This window comes from Melanerpes formicivorus, unplaced genomic scaffold (genome assembly GCF_026170545.1).
Source record: "Melanerpes formicivorus ecotype bairdi unplaced genomic scaffold, bMelFor1.0.p_v2 SCAF_22, whole genome shotgun sequence".
Classification (NCBI taxonomy): domain Eukaryota; kingdom Metazoa; phylum Chordata; class Aves; order Piciformes; family Picidae; genus Melanerpes; species Melanerpes formicivorus.
Window position 1 is genome coordinate 5048022 of NW_027142374.1, and position 12796 is coordinate 5060817.

At 52.1% G+C, this 12796-nt stretch overlaps 1 protein-coding gene across 2 annotated transcripts in view; it reads left to right on the forward strand.

The window, feature by feature from the left end:
- Positions 1 to 236: 236 nt before the first annotated feature.
- The window catches only part of ARHGEF9 (Cdc42 guanine nucleotide exchange factor 9), a 239128-nt gene continuing 226568 nt past the window's right edge, over positions 237 to 12796 (forward strand). For both annotated transcript variants that reach the window (XM_068151950.1, XM_068151951.1), the window contains exon 1: positions 237 to 540. The gene's annotated coding sequence lies outside the window, so the exon portion shown is untranslated. The remainder of the gene's footprint in view (positions 541 to 12796) is intronic.

Sequence of the window (12796 nt, forward strand, 5' to 3'; positions counted from 1 at the left end):
CGGCGAACAGCGGCCGGCGCCGGGCGGGCCCCGACGGCACCGGGGCTGGGCTGCGGGGGATGCCCGGTAGCGGAGCAGCAACAGCGGGGCCCGTACCGGGCCTCGGCGGGCACCCCCCGCGCCCCGCCGCCCGCGGGCGCCCGCCGGCCCCCGGGGCCTGGCCCGGGGCGGACCCCGCCGCCCTCTGAGCGCTCCGCCGCTGCCGCCGGGCCCGGGGCCGGGGGGTCCTGGGCCGCGGCAGGCGGGGAGCGCTCCCCGGGCAGCAGCCGGGACGGCGGCGGGAGGCAGGTCCCGGGGGCGGCTGGGGCCGTGCATGGCGGTGGCACCCCCGGTGCCTGCTGGTTTTGATTTCGTTGCTGTCGGAGGATTTGGCACCGTTTGTCGCCTTTCTTAAAAATTACCCAGATTTTTTTTTTTTTCCTTTTTTTCTTTTTTTCTTTTTTTTTTTTTTTTTTTTTTTTTGGACATCTCAACTTCAAGACGCTCAGCGGAGAGGCTCCGGGACCGTGTGTGTGTGAGGCGGCGAGGCCATGCGGTGAGGTAAGAGCGGGACGGGGACCGGCACCGGGACCGCGGCAGCTGCGCTGCGGGGTGCTCCGGTCCTGTCTGCGGGGCTGGGGCGGGGGCAGCGGCACCTCCGGCGCCAGGACCCTCAGGGCGAGAGGGTTCTGCTACTTTTCTTTGTATCCCTAGCTGCTAAACGTCCTCCCTCTAGCGCAGGTACCTGCGGCGTAGAACCTCCTCAGCCCTCGGTGTAAGCGCAGAATTCAGATTAGCTGGCCAAAAATTGCTGTGTAACAGAATGGGACTTTTTTGGTGGTGGTTTTTGGTTTGGGTGGTGGTGTTTTGTGGTTTTTTTTTTTTTCCTGGTGTTCCCTTCTTTGTTTTCTTTGAGCTGCTGAGGAAGTACCACCTTGAAGTTGAACTTCCTACTGCAAGCCTGATTCTGGTCTGTGATCAAAAAAAAAAGTCTTGATTTTACATTACGCAGATTTTGTTTTGCAAACTAATCAGAATGTTGTGCTTCTACCGGGGACTGGGGAGGGTCTGCCCCCCAGGTACCCGTGCGTGGAGGGTGGAAACACATTTACCGGCAGAGAATACAAAGAAAAGTGATGGTGGCACCTTCTGCCCTCAGGGTCCTGGCTCGCTCTGTCAGATTTCGGTCGTTTTATCCCAGTTTACACTCGTGTGAACTGGCCATTAACTGGGTCATTGCTCCCCCAGCTTGGTTCGGTGGATATTTGAGTCCCGGGGCGTATTTCTGTTGGCCGTAGTGAATGGATTTTGATAGGGAGGGTTCAATCTTGACTGGTTTGAGTAGTTCTGGGGAAGCTAATGGGGCAACCTCGGTGAGAAAGACTTAGTCATCTGTTTACAGAGCCTGGTTAGAGGGTTCCTGGTTGATGCCGTGCTGATCTCCACCTCTGCGGTTCTGCTTCACACCTGAACGTTTATTAGATGTTTCAAAATCCAGGGATTATTAGCTGATAGAACCTCCCTGCCTCTCCCTTTTATTATCAGACAGGGCACAGCGCTTTCCCCAAGTGATGCCAGCTCTGCCAGGCTGGGCTGCGGTGCACAAGTCCCATCACACGGGGATTAAAGTTGGATTGGTCACAGGTTATCGAAACCTCCCTCTGTGTCCAGTGAGCTGGATCCAAACATGCCGTAGCTGTCTAAATCAAATATTTATGGAATGCTGCTCACTCCCTCCGTGGTATCTTCGCTAGGGAAAAGAAAAGTGCCAAACGTATGGCTGTTGAAGTAAGTTAAGTTGTCCCGGTCCAGGCTGAAGCTTTGCTGGAGGCGCTGCAGAGTGGCAGTGGGGCTGCCCTGCTGGTGGGGTGGTTCACGGGGGTGGCATTTGGGTGCTGATTTACCAAGTGACCGGGCAGAGACTGGGAGTGCTGACTTCTTTTCCATGCTGTGGTGCGATTTCTCCTCACACCCTCATGCACAGCTAGAGTAAATTCATTTGATTTGGAATCCTAGAACTGTTTTGGTTGGGAGAAACCTTTAAGGTCGTCGAGTCCAACCCTTAATGCAGCACTGCAAGGTCACCACTAAATCATGTTCCTCAGCACCACACCTACACAGCTTTGAAACCTCTCCAGGGATGGGGACTCCACCACTGCCCTGGGCAGCCTGGGCCAGGGCTTGACAGCCCTCAAGGGGAAGCAATGGTTCCTCCTGTCCAACCTATGCCACCCCTGGTGCAACTTGAGGCAGTTTCCTTTTGTCCTGACATTTCTATGTGTTGCTATAAGGAGGACCAACTGGAGCTGTCATGTTGGGACCCGGGAGTGGTTATATGTTGAGAGCAAAACCTTGTGTCCTCCCCTGTCACCAGTGGCTGAGGTCCCAGCTGTGGTGGGGACATGGGGCAAGACTGGTGGCTGTGTGGCTGCAGGAGGGGCTCTTTTGTTCAGGGAGGCTGTAGAGAGCTTGCTGCTCTGATCTCCTCCTTCAAGGGAAGATCCATGTCACAGCCTAGGAGTATGCCTGGCTGCTGGTGGGGTCTCCAAATGGAACTCTTGGTGGTGCCCATTGCTTGTATGGGTAGGACATGATCACTTTGGCATGAGGTGGTCCAAGCAGAGAAGCTGCCGGGGGGGGGGGGGGGGGGGGGGCGAGGCGAGGGGAATAGGAAGCAGGTGATTTGCATGTATGTGTGCAAGGAAGGGAAGGAGTGTCCTGATCAGTTAAGCTGGAAGTGCTGGGGAGAGGTCTACCTTGAGTAGATGTGTTTGGGAAGTATCACAGTATATTGGAGGTTGGAAGGGACCTCAGGAGGTCATTGGATCCCCCCCCCCGTAAAGTTCCTGATCCCAGATGCTAAAAGCCACAAGTGCAATGGGTTGGCTTTTCCAACCCTTTGCTCCATTTTTGGTTCTTCCCATACCTGTTAGAAATGTTATTTCTTTCCATCCTGTCCTCAAGCTCTGGTAGTCTCCTGCCCTCTCCATCACTGCTGCTGCTTGTTTTCCTGAGCACTAATTGCCCTCAACCATCCTGCTCAGTGGTTTTTCATTCTTTTCAGCTTGCAGGCTTGTGTGAAACTTTCAGGTGAAACACGAGGACAGGTTTTGCCTTTGGATTTACCTTGGTAAGACCTCTCAGAAATAGTTTGGGGAATCCCAAGGATGAGCTGAAAACCACTGCAGCTAATTACTGCAACCTCGTTCTGCTTGGAGCAGTTACACGAGTAACTGCTGGAGTTACCTGGCTGTTTGTTTGTGTCTTGGGATCCCAAAGACTTCCCCAAATGTTTGCAGTAAAGAGAAGCCTCCCATAAATGGGAATGCCTTTGAGCGGGAAGAGGGCAGATTTAGACTGGAGATTATGAAGAAATTCTTTAGAGTGAGGGTGGGGAGACACTGGAACGGGCTGCCTGGGGAGGTTGTGGATGCCTCTTCCCTGGTGGTGTCCAAGGCCAGGGTGGATGAGGCCTTGAGCAACCTGCTCTAGTGGGAGGTGTCCTTGCCTGTGGCAGGGGGAATGGGACTAGATGATCTTCAGTGTCCCATTCAACCCAAACCCTTCTGTGAAAAATGGGTAAAATAGAGGAGAAATAGGAGCAAACTAAGTACCTTGGTGTTGTGGGTGCTGTTCCCACCCTGGATTTCTCCACGAGCCAGGCTCCTGCCAGCACCATGAACCAGCGATCTGAACATGCGTCTGGCCCGGTGGCCTTTTGCCAGCTGCGTTTCAGGGCGTGAGCATGGCCAGCTTGGGTTTGTGCAGGGCTTTTTTTTCTTGCAGATTTGTTGTATTTGGCCTTTTTGCATCAAACACACAATAGCTGTCTGTGGCAAGAGGTTATTTCTGTGTTTGGTGCTGACATGAGGACGCAGCATTAATTTTCTGCTCGGTGATGGATTTATTGAAGTCTTCTTCGTCTGCGGGATCCGACCCAGAAATCTCAGTTGTGATGTGCCAGAAGGGGGCATTTTGCTAACAGCATAAAGGATTTTGGTAGCAGGAAGATTCACAGATTGCATTGGGTTGGAAGGCACTCTCAAGATTCATCATGTCCAGCCCCCTTGCAGGGAGCAAGGACATCTCCAACTAGGTCAGGCTGTCCAGTGCCACACCAAGTCTCATCTTAGCTTAGTAATTAAGTGATGCTCATCTGGAAATCACAGCTTTTTGGGCAAGAGTTCCTTGGTGCCTCAGTGGTACAAGATCATCATTGTGCACCTGCATGCTGGTGAATGAATTTTGGGGCGTTGCATGCAAGAGCTGAGTGCAGGGAGAGCACTTTCCTGTCTGCTTCAGCCTCTGGTCGTTGAAATTAGAACTCTTGGGATAGTGTTTGGCTTCTTTTTCACAGGATCCCAGCATGCTGGGGTCTGGAAGTGACTGCTGGGGATCACCTAACCAATCCCCTTGCTAAAGCAGGGTCACCTATAGCAGCTTGCCCAGGATCACAATGTCCAGCTGGATTTGGAATCTCTCCGGAGAAGGAGACTCCACAACCTCTCTGGGCAGCCTGCTCCAGGGCCCCAGCACCCTCACATCAAAGAGTTTTTTTCCTCATGTTCAGATGGAAATGAAGCCACTTAACAATGTGTTTTCCAAGTATCTAGTAGTAAATGTTTTTGCTGTAGTTTGAGCTCCAAGAGCTGTTCTGATTCTTGCATGTGGTTGCTGTGCTTTTTCTCTATGGAAAGAGGGCACTGCCCTAGCTGGAGCCCACAGCCTCTGTTCCTTCTTCTTTCTCAGAGGTAGGATTCCTCCCTGTCTTGCTCTGCTCCAGTGTGGGGTCCCTCTCACAGGAGACAGTCCTTTATGAGCTTCAACATTAGTCCTTCAAGAATTCTCTTCTGCAAGTCCCTTCCACGGGTGTAGTCCTTCAGGAACCGACTGCTCCAGCATGAACCCCACATGGGATCACACATCCTGTCAGCAAACCTGCACCAGTGTGAGCTTCTGTCTCCATGGGCCAGAAGTCCTTCCAGGAGCCTGCTCCAGCATGGGTTTCCCCATGTGGTCACAGCCTTCTTTGGGTGCATCCACTTTCTCTATCGTGGGATCCTCCAGGGGGATATCTGCTCCACCATGAGCTTCCAGGGCTTGCAGGAGCACAGCCTGCCTCACTGTGGCCTTCACTGCAGGTTGCAGGGGAGTCTCTAATCCAATGCAGATAAGTAACTTCAGGACTGAAAAGACCTCTCAGAAGTGACTTGTGCCTTTCTTTGAGACTAGGTATAGAAATCTGAATGACATCAGCATTTGATGACAAGTGTTGCAAGTAGAGCTGGAGGGATGATAATGATGAGATATAGAAAGATGTTGTGCGTGGGAGGTTGGTCCCCCACCCTCTGTTGCATGCTGAACATTGCATCTCCTCCAGCAGAGGAGGACTGGAAGTCCTTGGACTGAGGAGGGAGAGCCCAAGCATGTGATGTCTGCAGCTTTAAGCCTATAGGTCTTATATGGTGCTGTCAGGTGGAAAGGCAGAAAGCTCTTGGGCTCAGAGCAGGATGCTGGTGGTATTTGTGCTGAGTACACTGGTTAGTCCTTTCCTGTTTCACTGATAGCTCTCCCCATCTCTCAAATCCTGGAGCCCAGCACAGCTGTGGAGTGCTCAGGTCTTGTTTTGCTGTAGGAGATTCATATTTGCTTCTGTGCCTGGGGTTGCAATCCATTTTGACCCCTTGTTCTTGGTAGAAGCTTCTCTATGTCAACACTGGAGCATTTTGGATGCAGTCACTACTTCTTGGTGTCTGATACAGAGCCAGTAGTTGCTCATGTCTAGCTGGGACTCGTGCCATCTGTGGACCAGTTACCTTGTTGTGAGTGATGCACTGGGCCAGCCTTGCTCTCGAGCTTCCCACACTGTGAGAGCAATGACACTCACCCCAGCCGAGCTGAGATTGAAGCCTCCCAAATCAGCCCTTCCTGCTGTGGAGTTTTCGCAAGGGCTGTGCAGGGTAGTGAAACATCCATGAGAGAAAGCTGCATCCAGATGTTGCAAAAGCCTTGGTGGGAGAATTAATTACCCACAGCCATCCCTAAGCTGGACAGCTTCTGTTTCAAGCTACCGGTGTGGTTTTGCCTCCTTCCCAGTCTGGACTTGGTTGGTTGTGCTTTGCTCGTTGTAAAAAAAACCTGTGCCCAGGAGCCTGAAGGAGCTGCCCTGGTGCTCTGCAGAGAGGCTTTTCTCCTGGCAGCTCTTTCCCATGGTGTTTTGTCCCGGGAGCTGGCGTGCACGGCTGCACAGGAAATTCTGGTTGCACCATTATTGCGGAGCCTATTGTTTGGGGCAAGGGCAGGAGTCGGGCTTGCTCACATCCGAAAGTGTCTCGCTGTGTTTAAAAGGATTCTGTGGAGTGTCCAGGGCTGCCAGCGGGGAGGCAAAGCTCAAGGCTGGAGTTCACACTTCGCCCAGATCCCTGTGTTGCTGCTCAAATTCACTGCTAGCTTTTTCCATCAGAATCTTCAGGGTTAAGGAAAAATTGGAGGGAAAACAGAGTCAGGATGTGATCCCTCAGCGCAGTTAGCAGCTTCTCATAGAAGGTGGCTACCAGGAGGATGGAGACTCCCTTTTGACAAGGGGTCAGGTGGAAAAGACAATGGGTACAAATTACTGCTGGGGAGATTCCAGTTGGACTCCAGAAGAAACAGTTAGGTGTTGGAATCATCTCCCAAGGGAAGGAGTGGATTCCCCTACACTACTCAGTGTAAAGACTCAACTTGACAGGGCGCAGGGGCAGCTCATTTTGACTACACCATCACCTAGAAAGGTTGGACCGGGTGGTCCTTGGGGTCCCTTCCAGCCTGGCATTCTGTGATTGTGATCCTATCATAGAACGGTGGGGGTTGGAAGTGACCTCTGGAGATAAGTCCAATCCCCCAGCCAAAGCAGGATCACCTAGGGGTGATCTCAGCCCTGCTTGTGGGTGATGTGTTGAGTGATGCAAAATCAGCCACCCTGCTCCCACAAACCCAGCTGAGCCCTTCAACTCTACTGTCTTTAGGCACAAATCTTGTGTGCAGCAGCTGAAGGAACTGGGATTGTTCAGCCTGGAGAAAAGGAAGCTGAGGGGAGACCGTCTGGTTCTCTATAACTCCCTGGAAGAAGGTTGGAGCCAGGTGGGATCAGGCTCTTCTCCCAAGTAAGAAGTGATAGGACAAGAGAAAACAGCCTGAAGTTGCCCCAGGGGAGGTTTAGTTTGGATGCGAGGAAGGATTTTTTTCCCCTTGAGGGTTGTCAAGGCCTGTCCCAGGCTGCCCAGGGGAGTGGTGGAGTCCCTATCCCTGGAGGGGTTTCAAATCCATGGAGTTGTGGTGCTGAGGAACATGGTTCAGTGGTGACCTTGCAGTGCTGGGTTAATAGTTGGACTCCATGATTTGTATGCTGCCTTTGAGATGCCAAAGTGCATGGACTGGATCATACAGAGGTAAACAGGCTGGTCCAGCCCATGGCAGGCTCTGTTTTCACCATGCCATGGTCTTGTGGTGTGATGAGGACACCTGCTAACCTGCCTGTGCCTCTGTTTCTTATGTGAGCCACGGAGCAAACACTGGGCTGCCTGTGTTCGCTCTCACCTTGGTTTTCCTTTCTTTCTTTCTCTCCCCGCCCCCTCTCCGCCCCCCCTTAACTCATCTTTGTGGCTTAGATGGTTGGCAGTGATAGCTGTATTCCCAGGCTGTGCTATCCCAGTTGCAAAACGCCTTTCCTCACCAGTGCAAACCACAGGTCCTCTCTCACAGGGCTGAGTGTTGTGTTTTGGCTGCTCCTTGTCCATCAGCAGAGGATTTGAAAGCTTTGCTGTCTGAAGTCATGAGGATGGTTGCCCAGTGTCCGAGTTGCCTGCTCAAGCTTTCTGTGCCCCCTCACCACTGGGTTTTTCATTCTCTTGGCTGTCATCCCAATAGAGGGAAACCACCAAACTGGTGCAGGTGTAAAGAGTGAAGCCACATGCATGGCATTCCTCTGCTGCCGCACGCCTGGGTGGAATTAAGTGTGGAATTCCTGGAGCTTTTGCAAGCTCTGCATCCCAAGAGCTGAGCGTTTGCTGCTACAGTCAAGTCTCACAGAGCCTGTGCAAGCAGACAACACTTCTACACACAGAGCTTCTGGTAACCAGCCTGGTAATGGGAGAGAACTTGCTGCTGGAGGTCTTGACCCAGATGCCACATCCAATGTGTGTAGGTGAGGAGGTGAGTCCCCTTTGATGCAGCGTCAGATGGTGAGGGTGTCATTCACCCCGCTGCTGAGCCAGCAGGAGATGTGTGCCAGCTCCCTCACTGCTACAGGAAAGTGTTGATACCTTCAGAGAATAATTTGGTTGGAAGAGAACCTTAAGATCCTTTAGTCCAACTATTAGCACTGCCAGGTCACCACTAAACCATGTCCCTCAGCATGACGTCTACATGGCTTTGAGACCCCTCTACCACTGCCCTGGGTAGCCTGAGCCAGACCTTGACAACCCTGCCCAGGGGCAACTTGAGGCTGTTTCCTCTTGTCCCATCACTTGTTTCTTGGGCAAAGAGACTAACCCCCAGCTGGCTCCAACCTCCTCTCAGGGAGTTGTAGAGAGCCAGAAGATCTCCCTTCAGCACCCTTTTCTCCAGGCTGAAAACCCCTAGTTCCCTCAGCTGCTCCTCTCAAGATGTGTGCTACAGACAGTCGTTTGAACTGCAGGGCTCAGCTGGCTGTGTGGGAGCAGGGTGGCAGCTGCTGCTGCTTGCCACTGTGAGGAAGTGAACCAAAAGCCTTCTCTGAGGTCGCAGTGACGAGCGGTGCAAGGCACGTGCCTGGCAGGGGGACAGGGAGCCTGGCAGGAGCCATCCTGTGTCACACATCTGAACAAGCCTCGCCGGGAGCTGCTGTGGCTCATTTGCTCTTGCTGCTCCTCTTACGCCAGCCTGGTGCGGGGCAGCGGCTGATGCAGTCCCGCTGAAACTGGGTTGATATTGTCTGCTAGAGGCCTCCTGCACACTCGGGGTCTTGTTTGAGAGAACCATTAATGAGTTTAGAGCTGCCTCATTTCACTCTGGGGTATGAGACATGCCCATTGTGTGTGAGAACAATGGCACCGATGTGATGGGCTGCCCTGGGCTTGGGGTCGTGTGGCTGGAGTGGTATGAAGTAGCACGTCCAGCTGGAGCCGTTGTGGGGCCTCCAGACTCTCAGCTTCAGCCAAATGGTTGATGTTGGACTTCACCGTGGCAGTGCTTGTCCTCTGTCCCTGCTTGTGGAGACAATAGACAATTGCTCTTTACAACTCCCTGGAAGGAGGTTGCAGTGAGGTGGGGTTGGTCTCTTCTCTCTAGTATCAGGTGATGGAAGCTGAGGAAATGGCCTGAAATTGTGCCAGTGGAGGTTCAGGTTGGATATTAGGAAGAACTTTTTTTCCTGCAAGAGTAGTCAGGCATTGGAACAGGCTGCCCAGGGAGATGCTGGAGTCCCCAGCCCTGAAGGTGTTCAAGGTATGTGTGGATGTGGCACTTTGGGCCATAGTTTAATAGCTGTGGTGGTGGTAGGACGATTGTTGGGCTTGATCTTGGAGGTCTTTTCCAGCTGCAACAATTCTGTGCTTCTGTGAATACCATCAGCTGGATGGCTGGAGGGTGGCACCAGCATCCTGTTGAGCTTGAGAAGGAGGAAGAGAACATCCACTGGTTTCTGAGCAGCACAGAGAGTTGTGTCTGGCACTGGAATTCCTGTCTCTTCTGTTCTTGTACAGAGTTTCAGTGTCCCTGGGTGCAGAGCACATCCAAAATGTGTGCTGTGCTCTCTGATCTCTACTCTGTAGACCACAGCTGGAAAAGATGCCAGCAACAGTGAGAGCAGGTGAGCAACACCCTATCTCTCAGTGACCCCCTGCACCCACTTACAGGTAATGGGGGAATGTCAGGAGAAGCAGGCCTTGAGGTGGTGGCCTCCAAGCATTTTCACAGCATGCTGTGCTTGGCTCCATGGTATGGGCAGTGCTGGCAGGCTGATGGACAGGAGCCCACCGCAGCCACGGGGGCTAATGGCTGCGTGTCTTTTCCAGTGAGATTTTATGGAGCAGTGCCTGGTGAGTTTACTTTATGTGGTGCAAGTCCTGCCAAAACATTTTCTTCCTGTTATTGCTCCTCTGGTTTTAGCAGAGTGATAAGAGCCTCTTGCAGGGAACTGGGTTCTCCCAGGGGCTCTCCTGTTCCAAGTCAGGAGCTTTGAGCGGCTTTTCCCAGGGTAACTTTTTGTACACACAGAATGGTAGGGGTTGGAAAGGACCTCTGAAGATCATCTAGTCTAACCCTCCTGCTCAACCCTTCAGCTAAATTCCAAAGTTTTATGTAGATAGACTACATTCAGATATTCCTTTTATCATCTTAAGTAGGGTAGGGTCTTTCCACAATCAAATAGAATGGTAGGGGCTGGAAGGGACCTCTGGAGATCAGTCCAACCTGCCTGCCAAGCAAGGGTCATCTAGGGCAGGTCACACAGGCATGCATCCAGATGAGGCTTGAAAGCCTCTAGAGAAGGAAACTCTACAACCTGTCTGGGAACCTGCTTCAGGGCTCTCTAACCCTCATGGCAAGGAAGTTTTTCCCCATGCTGAGGCTGAACCTCCTGTGTTCCAGCTTGTGTCTGTTGTGCCTTGCCCTGTTATGGGACACCCTTGAAAGGAGGCCAGCACCACCACCTTGACACCCACCTTTCAAATATTTATGAACATTGATAAGATCCCCTATGAGTCTTCTCTCTTCCAGACTGAACAGCCCCAGGTCTCTCAGCCTGGGAAGGGAAGAAAGAAATAGGTTGGCTTGATTTTTAGAATCACATAATCATGTAAGTTGGAAAAGACCTTTAAGATCCAGCCATGAACCCATCACTGCCAGGTCACCACATCTCCACAGCTGTGAAATCCCTCCAGGGACTGGGGACTCCAGAGCATGAGAGGAAGAAGCGGGTTATATGGAAGCCCCGTGTGATCCAGACTGGTGTGTTTGTGCTCCTCAGTGCTGCTCTGATTGTAATCAGTGGGTTTTGCAGCCATGAAGCACTAGGGCAAAGCCACCTAAACTGTCTGTAATAACTGCAGGGAGTCTGTTTGTGTGGTTTCAAGTTTGACCTTTCTGAGTGATAATTACTCTCTAATCTTTCCAGCTTTGATTCCTGGAAAGCTTCACCTTTGTTTACAGCTGCAGCATAAACATGTTCAATAAGGCAGCGCTGAAAACACAAAGGAAGTGTTTGTGGGGGAGAAGAGCTTCACTAAAGGATGCTGCAGGACAACTCCCTGGATCTGTGCAGTGCTGTAGGCAGGGAACATGAGTGCTGGATGCTTCTTGGGATACTGCTCAGAAAAGCAGAAGCATTGCCTGTCTTCCACAGGCCACAGAAGGAGGTGCAGCTTTTGCTGGAAGCTGTGGATTTAGGCATGGAGTTGTCTTTGGAGACCAGATGTGTCTGGAGAAACCCCTGTGCTGTGTTCTCCTGGTTCTTCATACACTCCCTGCTGCCCAAGGATAAATATGTTGCAGGAATGGATGCTGAGATCCCTAATTTGGGTGGAGTTTAGGCACATAAATGCATGTTTGGACATTTTCCTGATTTTTCATGCTGAAGGTGCCGCTCTCCTTCCTGGCAGTCAGGGCACAGCTGGGTAGGAGCTTTGGTTAGGGGCATATGAGATGGTCAGGCTGTCTTGAGCATTTCTGAGCATGCAGGAGGGTTTTTAGAGAAGCAGTAATCTGGTGTGTCCAGTGACATACCTTCAGAGCCTTGTGTCAGTTTGCTGTTTCTTTCTGTTGGTGTTAACAAGCTGGGGGTCAGGCTCAAGTGGCTTACATGGTGATTTCTAGCTCTGAGGGTATGAGGAGAGGATGATTTGGAGTGGATAAGTGACAGCCACATTTGGCCTGGAGGGTCTGAAGCCATGCTGCTATAAAAATGGGTCAGAACTTCAAGCATATAACCCAGCTCCAAATGAGGTGGTCAATTCACTTATCTCTTCCTTCACCCCTTCTCTGATGTTGCATCCAGCTGCCATCAAGGCCAGGAAAGAGGGCAGTTGGAGTACCCCTTCCCAGAGATGGGATGAGGATGTGCAGCTTGAAAAGGTGGCTCAGTGCAGTTGTCTTTAAAGAATGAAAACAAAGTGAACCTGGGTGTGTGCCTCTGATGTGAGGATCAAGAGGATTTGGCTTAATTGGCTACGTGGCACTTCCCTCACTGCCTGCTTCCTGACTTCCCTGGACCTGTTTTCATCACCTGCCCAGGGCAGAGCGGTGACTGCTGTGTTCCTGGATCCACACCCCCAGATGATGTTGTCAGCCATGTGCTGGGGGTAGCTCTTTGCTACCCTCCCCAGTTGTTGCCTTTTTCAGGGAGGCACACTGACTGCTGGGCTTCTTGATTTGCTTGCTGTGAGTAGTTGTGAAATAGTGTCTGTTGTGCTAATGCCTGCCATAGCTTCCCTGCTTCCACTGGGACCACAGCTCTTGACAGCATGCTGCTGTGGGGTGGAGGGAGCACCTGCAGTGAAGATGAGGGGAGACCATAAATCCCTGCAAGGAGGTTGGATCCAGGCAGTAGTTGGTCTCTTCTCTCAAGGAACAAGTAGTGAGGCAACAGGAAGTGGCTGCGAGGAAAGGTTTAGGTTGGACATGAGGAGCAATTTCTTCCCCAAAAAGGTTGTCAAGGCCTGGCCCAGGCTGCCTAGGGCAGTGGTGGAGTCCCCATCCCTAGAGGAGTTTCAAAGCCATGGAGATGTGGTGCTGAGGGCTGTGGTTTAGCAGTGACCTGGCAGTGCTGGGTCAAGGGCTGTACCTGACTGTCGTAAAGGTC